This window comes from Tamandua tetradactyla, chromosome 4 (genome assembly GCF_023851605.1).
Source record: "Tamandua tetradactyla isolate mTamTet1 chromosome 4, mTamTet1.pri, whole genome shotgun sequence".
NCBI lineage: Eukaryota > Metazoa > Chordata > Mammalia > Pilosa > Myrmecophagidae > Tamandua > Tamandua tetradactyla.
The window spans coordinates 61,447,688-61,459,916 of record NC_135330.1 but is presented as its reverse complement, the minus strand read 5'-3'; the positions used below and the strand labels follow the sequence as shown (position 1 = coordinate 61,459,916).

The 12,229-nt window shown below is 38.9% G+C and overlaps 1 long non-coding RNA gene across 1 annotated transcript in view; it reads left to right on the top strand.

Moving 5' to 3' along the window:
* The window catches only part of LOC143680910 (uncharacterized), a 29,592-nt gene extending 23,170 nt beyond the window's left edge, over nt 1–6,422 (top strand). Inside the window, exons 5-6 of the long non-coding RNA XR_013174233.1 lie at nt 5,624–5,699; nt 6,009–6,422. This is a non-coding gene — a long non-coding RNA (uncharacterized LOC143680910). The remainder of the gene's footprint in view (nt 1–5,623; nt 5,700–6,008) is intronic.
* Nucleotides 6,423–12,229: the final 5,807 nt, after the last annotated feature.

The window sequence follows — 12,229 nt, the reverse complement described above, 5'->3', positions numbered from 1 at the left end:
CACGGGAAGGAAAGTGGATATCTCTCTTCTAGTTAAGTGTGCTTCCTTCATCCAAAGCCGACTCTCTGGACTCCCATTTGTTCTAGATATTATTTTTAACATTTTTTTCCAGCTTAGATATATTTTATTGATGATATTTCTATATTTGTCCCCATATCACACTTTTTATTAATGAGATGAAGGAGGCTAGCTGTGGATTAAACTATATTCCCGGAGCAGCCCAAGCAAAGACGGTCACAAATTGCCTGAGAGCCTGAGACCCATCCCCCAACTTTAGTGCTGAGGCCCCACTGTTTTAAAATTACCTTGCTTTATTTATATATTAATGTTCTTTTCTATTTAAAAAACGTTTTCCTATTGTGCTTCAGTTCGCTGGGGCAGTGTTGTCCGCTGGTTGTGCCTATAGGCTTTTCAGTCAAAAACAAGAGAAAAAGCCCCACATGTTTCTGTTTCTTTATATATCTCTGCTTTTTCAGGAAAATAAATATTTGTTGAATTGAATAGGAAAATTTTTGTAGAAAAATGTTTTTGTACCTTGTGTGTTTTGCCATTATTATTGTTAAATAAGTGCTTTCAGGGACAGGCCTTTTGTTCTTTTATTATTATATTATTAGAGAAGTTGTGGGTTTACAGAAAAATTGTGCATAAAACACAGGGTTCCCATATACTACCCTATTAATAACAACTTGCATTAGTGAGGTACATTTGTTACAACCGAAGAAAGTACATTTTTTATAATTGTACTATTTACTATTGTTCATGGTTTAACTTAGGGTTCGTGGTTTATACTGCATAGTTCCAAGGACTTGTTTTGTTTTGTTTCTTTAATTTTTATTTTAGTAACATATATGCAACTTAACCCTTTTGGCCACATTCAAATATATAATTCAGTGCTGTTCATTACATTCACAGGGCGGCGTTTTGGTGGCTCAGTGGCAGAACTCTCATCTGCCATGCCAGAGACCCGGGTTCAGTTCCTGACGCCTGTCCATGCCAAAAAAAAAAATTTCATTTACAATGTTGTGCTACCATCACCACCATCCATTACGGAAACTTTGCCATAACCCCAAATAGAAACTCTGATTTGGGCCTTAACTCCTTTTTCCCTTCTCCTCCCCATCCCCTGGTCGCTATATTATAGATTCTAACTCTTATGAGTTTGCTTGTTCTAATTATTTCATATCAGTGAGATCCTATGCTATCTGTCCTTTTATGTCTGGTTTATTGTACTCAACATGATGTCTTCAAGGTTCATTCATGTTTAGGCTTTGGGTGTAAAGTCTAAGAAATTATTGCCTAACACAAGGTCCTGAAGATACTTTCCTGTGTTTTCTTCTAGAGGTTTTATAGTTCTGGCTCTTATATTTAGGTCCTTGATCCATTTTGAATTGATTTTTTTATATGGTGTGAAGTAGGGCTCTTCTTTCATTCCTTTACAAACGGATATTCAGTTTTTTCAACTGAATTGTATTCCTTTCCCAATTGAATGGTATTTACCCCTTTGTCAAAAATCAGTTGGTCATAAATACAAGGGCTGATTACCGAACTCATAATTTGATAGCATTTGTTTATTTCTCTGCTCTTGTGCCAATACCAAGCTGTTTTGATTACTGTGGCTTTTTAATGTGTTTTAAGATCAGGAAGTGTGAACCCCACAACTTCGTTCTTCTTTTTCAAGATGGCTTTGACTATTCTGCCCTTTACCCTTCCACATTAATGTAGTGATTGACATTTCAATTTCTGCAAAGAAAGTTGTTGACATTTTGATTGGGATTATATTGAATCTGTAAGTCACTTTGGGTGCTTTCTGGGAGTACCCAAATTAACTATATTTTGTCTTCCAATCCATGAACAGAGAATATCTTTCCATTTATTTAGGTCTTTGATTTGTTTTAGAAATGTTCTGTAGATTTCTGCACATTTCTTTACATCCTTAGATTTATTCTTACATATTTTATTCTTTTAGTTGCTATTTTAAATGGAATTTTTTTTCTTGATTTCCTCTTCTGATTGTTCACTAATAGTGTACAAAAGCACTACTGATTTGGGGGTGTTGATTTTGTACCTCAGTATGTTGCCGAATTCATATACTAGCTCTAGAAGCTTTGTTGTAGATTTTTCAGGATTTTCTGTAGATAGGTTCATGTCATCTGCAATAGAGGAAGTTTGACTTGTTCCTTTCCAATTTGTAAGCCTTTTATTTTCTTTTCTTGCCTAATTATCCTGGCTAGAACTTCTAGTACAATGTTGAATAACAGTGGTGACAGTGAGTATCTTTGTCTTGTTCCTGATCTTAGAGGAAAAGCCTTCAGTGTTTTGCCATAAAGTGTGATGTTACCAGTGGGTTTTTCAGATATGCCCTTTATGACATTGAGGAAATCTCCTCTATTCCTAGTTTTCTAAGTGTTTTTATCAATAACTGGCGCTGGATTTCGTTAAATGCCTTTTCTGCATCAATTGAGAGGATCGTGTGGTTTTTTTGCCTTCATTCTATTAATGTGGTGCATTATATTTATTGATTTTCTTACATTGAACTACCCTTGTATGCCTGGGATAAGCCCCACTTGATCGTGGTGTTTAATTCTTTCAAACTGCTGTCGGATTCAGTTTGCTAGCGTTCTTTTGAGGATTATTGTATCTATATTCATAAGGGATATTGGTCTGTAAGTTTCTTTTCTTGTAGTAACACTGTCTGGCTTCTATATGAGCACGATTTAGGCCTCGTAAAATGAGTTAGGGAGTACTCACACTTCTTTAGTTTTTTGGAAGAGTTTGAGCAGGATTGGTGTTAATTCTTCTAGGAAGGTTTGGCAACATTGTCCTATGAAGCTGTATGGTCTTGGGCTTCTCTTTGTTGGGAGGTTTTTGATGACTGATTCAATCTCTTTATAGTTTGTTGAGATTTTCCATATTTTCTTGAGTCACTGATGGTAGTTTGTGTGTTTCTAGGAATTCATCCACTTTGTCTTGGGCATCTCACTTGTTGGTGTACAGTTGATCATGGTATCCTCTTATAGTCTTCTTTATTTCAGTGGGGTCGGTAGTAATGTACCCATTTCGTTTCTGACTTTCTTTATCTGTGTTCTCTCTCTTTTTTTCTTCATATGTCTAAAGGTTTGTCAATTTAATGAATCTTTTCAAAGAAAGAGATTTGGGTTTTGATGATTCCCTTTATTGTTTTATGTTTTTTAGAAATATTCTCTATTTCTTTTATATGTGCGCTGATCTTTATTTCCTTCCTTCTGCTCACTTTAAGTTTAGTTTGCTCTTCTTTTTCTAGTTTTTCCAGTTTTGAGGTTAGGTTTCTGAGTTGAAATTTTTCTTCTTTTATAATGTAATCATTTAGAGCTATAAATTTCCCTCTCAGCCCTGCCTTTGCTTCATCCCACATATTTTGGTATGTTGTATTTTCATTTTCATTTGCCTGAAGATATTTCCTAATTTCCCATGTAATTTCCTCTTTGATCAATTGGTTGTTTAGGAGTTTACTGTTTTATTTCCAAGTATTTGTGAATTGCCCATTCCTCCCTATGTTATATTTCTAGCTTCATTCCATTTTAGTTGGAAAATATACATGTTATGTTTTCAATATTTTTGAAAATTTATTGAGATTTGTTTTGTGACCTAAGATATGGTCTCTACTGGAGAGTGATCCATGGGCACTAAAGAAGATTATGCTTTTTGTCGCTGTTATGTGAAGTGTTCTATATGTATCTGTTAGGTCTAGTTGGTTTAGAGTATCGTTCAAATCTTGTATTAATCTTCTGTTTAGATGTTCTATTCATTATTGAAAGTGGTGTATTAAAGTCTCCTACTATTAATTTAGAACTGTCTATTTCTCTATTCAATCTGTCAGTATTTGCTTCATATATTTTGGGACTCTGCCGTTAGGTGCATATATTTATAATTTTTACCTCTTCCTTTTCAACTGACCTCTTTATTAGTATATTAGTATATAATGACCATTTTTTAAATTAAAGTCTATTTTATCTGATATTAGTATAGCTATTTCAGGTTTTGGTTACTACTTCCATGGCATATATTTTTTCTATCATTTCACTTTCAACCTACTTATGTCTTTGAATTTAAGTTGAGTCTCTTGTAAACAGCATGTAGTTGGGTCACACTTTCTTTCCCCTTGTGCCAATCTGCCTTTTGACTGGAGAGTTTAATCCATTTACATTTAAATTCTCTAATCATTTACATTCAAATTTACTACTGATAATGCCAGACTTTCTTCTACTTTTTTGCTGTCTAGCTTTTGTAAGTCTTGTATCTTTTATGTTCCTTACTTTCATAATGCCTACTATTATATTTATTTGATTCTTTGATATTTTAACGTATTAAGTCTGTTCGCATTTCTGTCTATATATTTTTAATATAGTTTCTTTGTGATTATCATGACATTAAATTTAACATCCTAAATATATAACAATCATATTTATTGTGATACCAACTTGATTTCAATAGTATACACATAGATTGTTCCTATTCCCTCTGTCCCCTCACTTTCTTTTTGTACTTATTACAAAGTATGTCTTTGTACACTGAATACTCTGGTATTTACTCCCTGAGATGTTTGTGTATTGAGTGCATGACAAACTGGTGATATAACCTAGATTTTCTTGAATGTCAGGACCTAAAAAAATCAAGCAAATCTAGGTTAAAAATACTTTCACTGTCTTTGCAAACTCGCTTTGCATTGGCTGGTGCTCTCTGTCAGAGTTCAGCCCTCCTATCTGGAAGGTCAGCCTAAGGAGAATACAAAGTACAGGATCCTTTCTGTCTTTCCTGGGCCTGTAACTGACAGTTTAGGAATTAACAAATGACTATGATTATTAAATCATTGTATAGATATTTCATTTTATTTTCTAAGTGTTTTAAACTACCTAGAAGAAAATAGCTGAAATTGTCAAACTGTAATCTAGTTGTCTTGACCTTTGATGATTTTATAACCTTTAACTTGTGCCCCTGTGATTGAAAAAACTTTGTTACTAACCTTCACTTGTACCCATTTATCCAGTTTCTCGACTTTAGAATCTTACAATTACTAAAGACAGCCCTGAATGTTTATTAATGAAGGGTCTTCAGTCAGCCCAGAACTAACCCACTCCAAGTCCAAAGTTATCTTGATAATGAAGCTCGACCTAACTAAAATGGACCTGTCTGATGTACAATAGCTTAGACTTGAGCCTATAATTCATCTGCATCTCATTATAATACTAAAACTCATGCCCTTCATCATGTTAAGGTTGCTATTTTCTTACATATGTTCTGTGACTAAGCATGTACTCAATTTGTGCATGCTCAATAATTAGATCACGTCTAATTACATCATCTGGGGCCACTGTGCTCATTATTCTAAAACCTGCCCATTATTTGATACTATAAAACTATCAGAATTACTGCAGTTTGGAGAGACAGATTTGGGGGCCGAGAGGCCATCTGGTCCCCTGCTTTGCATCTAGCAATAAACATTTTCTGTTTTTGAAACCCTGGTGATTCAGGAATTGGTCATTGGGACACATCAAGCAGAAAATCCACTGCCTTTGTCCGGTAACAGGCCTGTGTCTTCTCCTGGGCTCGTGCTTGCTAGTGGTCTTATTCGTTCCTCTGTTTGCAGGAGTTTGGATGCGCCCTCTACTTCCCAGGCACCAGATCTCCCTTCCCCGGGTCCTCCACTGCAGGACTTCAATCAGGTAAGCCTTTTCCCCAGGTCATCTACCTTAATTGCTTCTTACACTGCTTTCCTTGTGTCTAGGTGCTTTCGCCTGAAGGGCAAATTCTGGGAGGGGAGGGTGCTGGGAGGAGTTTCCCAAGTCAGCGTATCTCACCCAGAGCAAGGCCAGAGGCCACAAAGGGAGCACTGAGTGGCTCCAAACTTCCCTGGAAAGGCGATGAGGAAAGGACCAGGAAGGGTGCCAGGAGCTTCTTCCCAGCTCCCAAAGCTGCACTTACTTGACTTGTCCCCCGCCTGGCTAATGCAGCCCTTCAACTGTCCTCCACAGCTCTGGGGAAGCATACTGCTTTCCTTCTCCTCCACTACCTTTATCCGGGCAGGATGGAACCATGAAGGCCCTCACAGCCAGGCCCCCAGTGACCTGACAGCTCACTGAAAGCCGTGATCCGCAATCAGCCCACACCCACCTGGATCTTGAGAAAATGGACTTTTGTGCCCCTCCTTGGCACCAGAACTCTGTGCCAGGGGCTGGATGCCACTGCTGCCTGCCACAGGAGTGGGGGGCTGGCAACAATAACTGCCTATGTGGCAAATTTATTGGCATTTACCCTTTATTTACCAGCCTCTTCCTTCTGCTCTTCCCTGGATGCTATACAATGTTCTACTGGTCTCCAGAGTTTCAAACTAGTTGATTCAGACAGTTCCTGCCTGTTAAATAGTTGTTCTGGTTGGAGGAGCTCATTTCTACAGCTTCTTAATCTGCCATATTCCCACGATTTCCACCAGGCCTTTTGTTCTGAGAAAGGACTTTTTATTTATTTATTTATTTTTTTTGTTTTTTCTTTTAAATACCAAAAAAAAACACCAAACAAACGCAAACATTCGTTAACTTTTGATCATTCCATTCTACATATATAATCACTAATTCACAATATCATCACATAGTTGCATATTCATCATCATGATCATTTCTTGGAACGTTTCAGAAAAAGAAATAAAAAGAAAACAGAAAAAAATTCATACATACCATTACTCCCCCACCCCCCCCTCACCGATTACCAGCATTTCACTCTAAATTTATTTTAACATTTGTTCCCCCTATTATTCATCATTATTCCATATGTTTTATTCGTCTGTTGATAAGGTAGATAAAAGGAGCATCAGACACGAGGTTTTCACACACAGTCACATTGTGAAAGCTATATCATTATACAATCATCTTCAAGTAACATGGCTACTGGAACACAGCTCCACATTTTCAGGTAGTTCCCTCCAGCCTCTCCACTACATCTTGACTAACAAGGTGATATCTATGTAATGCGTAAGAATAACCTCCAGGATAACCTCTCGACTCTGTTTGGAATCTCTCAGCCATTGACACTTTGTCTCACTTCACTCTTCCCCCTTTTGGTGGAAAAGATTTTCTCAATCTCTTGATGCTGAGTCTCAGCTCATTCTAGGGGTTTTCTCAATCCCTTGATGCCGAGTCTCAGCTCATTCCAGGATTTCTGTCCCATGTTGCCAGGAAGGTCCACACCCCTGGAAGTCATGTCCCACGTAGACAGGGGAGGGTGGTAAATTTGCTTGTTGTGTTGGCCGGAGAGAGAGGCTGCATCTGAGCAACAAAAGAGGCTCTCTTGGGGAGAAAGGGCTTTTTAATTTGGGGAAGGGGAATGTTGTGCATACAGGATGCTGTGTTAAGGAAGTGGGAGAGTCTAAATCATACAAACCAGCAGTTGACACTCTCCTCTTCTGCTTTCTTTGTTTTCCTCTATATTGTTTATGCTTCCTAATTTATTCATACCTTCCTATCACTAATGCCACCACCTCTCCCTTGGCCTCCCAGTGATCATATGGAAGGAGTACAAGTCAGAACACATCACTTTCTGTGATTCCAGTAATGTAGTAGTCCACAAGGGAGCAAAGAGGTACTGATGAGGTAGGGTTAGAATTAGGTATTGACTGGCTGATGAGCAAAAGGCAAAAATCCAAGAAGTGGTCAGGCCGCAAAGAGAAAGATATCCCTGAGAAGAATAACAATAAACAGCACCTGGGCACCAGTTGGCCCCACCTGAGTGAGTCATCTATGCTCAAGCATCAATGAAGGAGGGAAAAGGGGAAGGTAGTAAAATAGTTAATAAATTACAAAAGGAACAAAAATCTATAAAAACAGATTGCCCCACAGTGCCAGGACCTCTCACCTCTCACCTGTTTTCCTATGAGAGCACCTGATGTTCTCTCACATGCATCCTTAATAAAGGATTCTACCTTCATAATCTGTGCTGTGGTGAAGATAAAAAAATCAATAAGCCGAGCCCTCAATCTTGGGGTTTGTTCATATGAAACTTATCCCCTCAAAGGATAGACTAAACCTACTTAAAATTAGACCTAAGAGTCACCCCCAGAGAACCTCTTTTGTTGCTCAAATATGGCCTATCTCTCAGCCAACACAGCAAGCAAACTTACTGCCCTCCCCCTCTCTACGTCGGACATGACTCCCAGGGGTGTGGACCTTCCTGGCAACGTGGGGCAGAAATCCTAGAATGACCTGGGACTCAGCCTCAAGGGATTGAGAAAAACCTTCTCAACTGAAAGGGGGAAGAGAGAAATGAGACAAAGTGTCAATGGCTGAGAGCATCAAATAGAGTACAGAGGTTATCCTGGAGGGTATTCTTACGCGTTATATAGATAACCCCTTTTTAGTATAAGGTATATTAGAGAGGCTAGAGGGAAGTACCTGAAACTGTAGAGCTGTGTTCCAGTAGCCATTTTTCTTTAGGATGATTGTGTAATGATATAGCTTTCACAGTGTGACTGTGTAATTGTGAAAACCTTATTCTGATGCTCCTTTTATCTATGGTATGGACACATGAGTAAAACATATGGATTAAAAATAAATAATAGGGGGAATAAATGTTAAAATAAATTGAATAGAGGGAAATACTAGTGGTCAATGAGAGGGAGGGGTAAGGGGTATGGTATGTATGAGTTTTTTTCTTTTTTCCTTTTAATTCTTTTTCTGGAGTGATGTAAATGTTCTGAGAAATGATTATGGTGATGAATATACAACTATGTGATGACACTGTCAGCCACTGATTACACACCAAGTATGGAATGCTCATTTATTAAGAATGTTCGTGTTGTATGTGGATTTGTTTGATTAATAAAAAAAAAATGATCATGGTGAAGAATATACAACTATGTGATGATATTGTGAATCATTGATTGTATAATATGGTTCGACTGTACTGTGTGGATATTTCTCAATAAAATATTTTGAAAATAAAGTAAATGCTGTCCTCTTGAATTCTTTCTTGCAGCATGGCCAAGAACCTAAGAACACAGATCTGGTAACACCAATACCCTTGAAGTTCCATAGAACCCAGATGAGTATTTAATCTAGTGTGAAGGATGGGTGAAGCAGCAACATGTTCACCTCGAGAAAAGAGCTGAGGTCACTCCCTTATCCACTCCACAAGACTATTTCCAGTGCCCACAAGTTCACATGACTCTCTCAAGGATCATTTCACGGAAGTGAGTTTTATTTACATTTGGACACTAGGATGAAAGAAGTGCAGAGTGAATCCTACCTCTTCCTCACCCAGCAGGGAGCAGGCTCTGAGGGGCAAGGGCACTTCTCACAGGGACTTCTCATCTGTTTTCACTCATCTGTCTATTCAGTAAATACTCACTGAGTACTGCCACAGGCTCAGAACTCCATGCCAGGTCCCTAAGGGATACAATGGTGATAGAGACACAGCTCCAGCTCTCAAGAGCTCAACATCTGCTGGGGTACAGGCACTTGAACAGACAATTGCACAAACAGATGGTAAATGTTATTTTTTGAAGGAAAAGCAATAGATTCTATGAGAGCACTGTGGAGCACCTGACTCAGGTGGCTGAACTTTCTTAAAAGATGTGTAGGTCTTAGTTAACTGAGGAAGAAGGGGGAAAGACATTCTAGGAGAAAGAACAATGTGTGAAACAGAATGACTGAAAAGAAATGTCAAGTGGTTCCATATGACAGGAAAGATGGCATGTAAGGAAGTGATGACAGAGAATGAGAACAGGTTGGGCTCATTTATTTATGCCAAGTACTTTTTTGGGTGCTGAGAATACAGTGCTGAGCAAGACAGAAAAGTTCCCTGTTTTCATGGAACTTCCATTCCAGTGAGGGGTAAACAGTAAAATCAAGCAAACACAAATATCAGAGTAATAAATGCTTTGCAAGAATGACTGCAGGAAGGCATGAGAATGTGTGACAGGAGCAATACTTGGGTCAGGGAGCCAGAGGGCTTTCCTGGGGAAAGCTGAATGATAAGAAAGAGTTGGCCATGTGAAAATCAACCATGTCAGGAAAAGGAAACACCTATCAAAGTGACTCCAGTCAATATAGCTGTTTAAAGACAGACATTTTGACAGAAGACCTGATTTTAAAAGAGTCCTGCAACCACCCCCATCTAGCTCTCAGAAATAGTTATTTACCGCTGTATAACAAATTATCCTAAAATTTAGTAACATAAAACACTGAACATATGAACTTATGTGTTTTTCTGAAGGTCAGAATTTGTGCGGCAGCTGAGCTGATTAACTTTGGCTGAAGGTTTCTCTTCTTTACCATTTTAGGCCTCTCCATAGGGCTACTTACAACATGGCAGCTTGCATCTCCTAGAGTGAGTGATCCATGAAGAGAGAGCACATCCAAGGCAGCAACCACAGTCTTCTTTTTTTTTTGGCATGGGCAAACACTGGGAATTGAACCCAGGTCTCTGTGGCATGGCAGGCGAAAACTTGGCCTACTGAGCCACTGTGGCCTACCCAGCTACAGTCTTTTATAACCTAATCTCAGATGGCGTAACTTTTGTCATATTGCCATTGGTCCCACAGTCCAGCCCTGGTAGAATATTGGGGAGATTCACATGTGACCATGAGGGGTCAGGGATTGTTGGAAGCCATCTTGTAGCCTGGCTGTCATGGTCTGTCCTCTGGCCCCCAATGTTTGCATCCCTCCTACATGCAAAATATATTCCCCCTATTCCAAGGATCCGAAAGTCTCACCTCATAAGAGCACCAGCTCCAAGTCCAGAATTTTATCATCTAAATCAAATTCAGTTGCAGATGAGTTCCTTGGGTTAAGTTCCTTAAGTATGGCTACCAAGAACAGTTCCTCTTGGCCAGTTAAGCCAAAGAGATGAGTTTTCTGCCCCCTACCCACCCAACAGGATGGTGGCATGATGTTTCAGTTTGCTAATGCTGCCAGAATGCAATATACCAGAAATGACTTGGCTTTTATAAGGGGAATTGTGAGGTTGCAAATTTACAGTTATAAGGCCATTAAAATATCCAAATTATGGTATTAACAAGAGTAAACCTTCACAAAGAAAGGCCTATTCCTATTCTGAGCTTTCTCTGCTACATGAGAAGGCACTTGCTGTTGTCTACTGGCCCTTTGCTCCCGGGTTTCATTGCTTTCAGCTCCTGATTACCAAGGCTTGCTCTCTGAACTTCTGTCTGTCTCCAAACATCTCTAAACATCTGTGTCTAGGCATTTGTTCTCTGTGTCAGCTCTTTTAAGGACTCCAGTAAACTAATTTAGACCCACCTTGAATGGGCAAGGTCACATCTCCATCTAATCAAAAGGTAACACCTATAATTGGGTGGGTTACATCTCCATGGAAACAATCGAATCAAAGGGTCCCACCCAAATAATAGATCTGCCCCTACAAGAATGGATTATTATAAAAGAATATGGGGCGGTGTGACAGTGGCTCAGTGGTGAAAATTCTTGTGTGCCGAGCCAGAGACCCAGGTTCAATTCCTGGAGCATGCCCATGAGGAGAAAAAAAAGAAAGAATATGGTTTTTCTGGGGTATATAATAGTTTCAAACAATCACACACAGGTATAAGATAACTGCTATCTACATTCCTGTTCAAAGAGAGGGGAAATGGTCCATAACAATTCTGAAATCCAGCCAGGCAAATCAAATAATTCTCTATGGCCCATCCCTCTGAGTTCTTAGTTATGACCTTTCCTTCTTCATGAAAGGTAGCGTGTGTTTGCATCTGAGTAGTTTTCTCAGCTTGCTTCCTACCAACAGAATTTTGGGGGTCCAAAGACTCATTTTATTCCATATTGATTCTATTCCTTTCAGTTTCAGCTGGAGATGTTTCTGTATATATAATAATTTAAAATTTGGAGGGGTCTTCCGTGAACTTATTGGGGTCTACTCCATTAGACAAAAGTCATAATCACAAATCTCTTGGAGATAAATTCTACTCCACCTGGGGCTTCTGTTTAGAAAGCTAAAGGACAACACCCTTAAGCATCTGTGAGGCACATCCTTAATCTCTTTACAGGGCTTTTTGCCTAACTGAGTCACCACTTTATAGCTTTTGAGATCCTAACAAAAAATTTGACAGTCATACCCTGTCTCCATCTTTGAGCATGTGCCTGGGATTTGATCTTGACTCAGAAGCCGTTTTTAAATCTTAGAATTGTTTACCAGTTGAAGAGGCTGAGAATTTTCAAAACCATTAGGTCCTGGCTCC